General features: G+C 44.5%; 1 pseudogene across 1 annotated transcript; it reads right to left on the bottom strand.

The window, feature by feature from the left end:
* Positions 1-656: 656 nt before the first annotated feature.
* Positions 657-1,991, bottom strand: LOC144703396 (vignain pseudogene; annotated as a pseudogene). The gene is made up of 2 exons (XR_013581526.1): positions 1,348-1,991; positions 657-1,246 (listed from the first exon to the last, which is right to left on the bottom strand). The product of XR_013581526.1 is annotated as a vignain pseudogene (transcript).
* Positions 1,992-2,300: the final 309 nt, after the last annotated feature.

Below are 2,300 nucleotides of genomic sequence, written 5' to 3'. Positions count from 1 at the left end.
CACAGAGAAAAAAGGTTTCTAAGCCCTCACTCTCTTGATCTCACACAGAGAAACAAGATGCAAGAACACTTTGAGAGAGAAAGGAACCTTGAGGCACACAGCATACTACAACAATAAAAACTCCTACATATTTATAGGCACTCCCCCATAACTGCCTATGGATTTAAACAAACCCTGACCACACACTGTCCATGTGCTTGGTCTTCAAAGACACCAGTCTTTAGCTCCTTAAAATAAACTGCTGCCTCCACATCTTCCTATAAACCAGTTATCCATGTCGACCTGCTTTATTCCTTGACATAGTCAAACTAAAACCCCTGAAATAACTAAGTCAAGATTAAACTCCAACAACAGTTACTAGCTTAGCTTACATACTAAAAATATATTGAAATCTCGAGCTTGGATACTATAATCGTTGCTTTTTTTTTCTATACTTTAATAACGAAAAAAAGTTTCCTAGTGTAAAATGCAGGCTTTTCTCCCTAGATTCCACTAGCTGTATTGTGTCTCCATTGTCAATATCCAAACTCAATGCAAACTATAAAATTATTTCTTCGTAACGATACTGAAAGTTTCACTGCTTTCAAGTAGCTCCTTTATTGTTATGTATAAGGTCATACAGTACTATCGTTCGGTCAAGTCTCCATTGATAAGCGCTACTTCAACGGGTAGGATGGCTGCAGTGCTATCCCGCACAGACCAGCAGTATCCGTCACGTTGCGCGCGATCCTTATGTACCCGCCCTCACCCCAATCTGCTCCCCATGAGTTCTTCACTAGCCAATACTGGTTACCTGCTTCCTCACCGTATCCTACTACTGCTACGCCGTGATTCAGATTGAGGTCACATCCTCCGGTAAGTATGCCTCCGCCATACATCTGAAAGGCAAACCCACCTGCGTCTATGGCTACAGAGACCGGCTGATTGGAAACTGCCACTTGAAGTGCCTGTTCATTGCGTGGAACGACGTTCTGATACCCTGTAATGTTAGCCACAGGCATAGAAGCTTTCACAGTATCGCATGTCCTCTGCGTCGCAACGTACATGTAGTTGGACTCTGATGTGATGCCACCGTTCTGTTGTATGTACTGAAAGGCAGCGTTCATAAGGCCGCCGTTGCAGCCACGGTTGATTCCATTGGCATCGCAGTCCAAGAGCTGTTGTTCGGAAAGAGGTATCAAGTTGCCCGTTCTGATCTGGTCGATGCCCTCCACCGCTGCCACCGCGGAAAAAGCCCAGCATGATCCTAAGACAGAAAAATAAGAACTAGTAATCGTCCTTTCAACAATCAACAAAATAGACCTTTAGGCACGAAGAATTAAGTTTTAGACTTTTAGGGATGGATACCGCATTGACCCTGATTTTTCACTCTCGTGACTGCTCCACGTTCTCTCCAGTCGATACTTGGAGGGGGGGCATGAGCCTCCAATACCATATCTTTCAGCAATTGTCAAAGCTTGCGTGTTCAGGCACGACATCATTGCTCTGAACTCTTCGTTGGTCAAGTCAGCGAACTTGCTCTCAGTAAGATTGTATGGAAGACCCAAGGAGTTTGCAAAATCGATCTGGGCAACGTTGGACCGATAAACTTGGAAGCGTCTTTCCCTCTCGTTGAGGTCCTCGTAGCTCCGGTCTTGGTTAGCCAACCATTTCTCGAATCTCTGAACAATTGGGTCAGCGCTAGCCGAGGAGGCGGTGAATGCCCAAAGGAAAAACACCAACTTACAGGTCAGGTGCCTTTGATCCATCGATGGCAAGTTATGGTCGCAAGTATAGGTTTCTAGGAGTTTATAATAGCGCATGAAGGTATGATGTGGGATGGCAGAAGCGTGGAGGCATTGCGAATAGTCAGCACTGAGATCATCACGTAAACGATTACGGGTCACTTACGTGGCTTATCCCTACCAACCAGATAACGCCATCACAACCACAACATACAGCCAAATAGGATTGTTCATCTCTTTACCATACTGCAACGGCAACGCCTTCGTGAACGCCAACCTTTTATTCACCACATTCCCCTGCACGCCTCATAAGCTGTGGTTTAATGAACCGGTTATAAAGGAGTCTTACTCGGACATCAGACACATCAACTTCGTCCTATATCAGGAGTCAATCTAGAAAGAATCCATTACAATAATACCATATTTATTATTAAAAATACGAACCAACATATCCTGAATTTTGCGCCATAGTATTAAACAGAACAATTTCCACTTCTCTCCATCTCTCTCTCTCTCTCTCTCTCTCTCTCTCTCTCTCTCTCTCTCTCTCTCTCTCTCTCTCTCTCTCTCTCTCTC

The sequence above is a fragment of the Wolffia australiana genome, chromosome 5 (assembly GCF_029677425.1).
Source record: "Wolffia australiana isolate 7733 chromosome 5, ASM2967742v1".
NCBI classification, from domain to species: domain Eukaryota; kingdom Viridiplantae; phylum Streptophyta; class Magnoliopsida; order Alismatales; family Araceae; genus Wolffia; species Wolffia australiana.
Note: the sequence above shows the minus strand (reverse complement) of the source record. Positions and strands in the feature narration are given on the sequence as shown.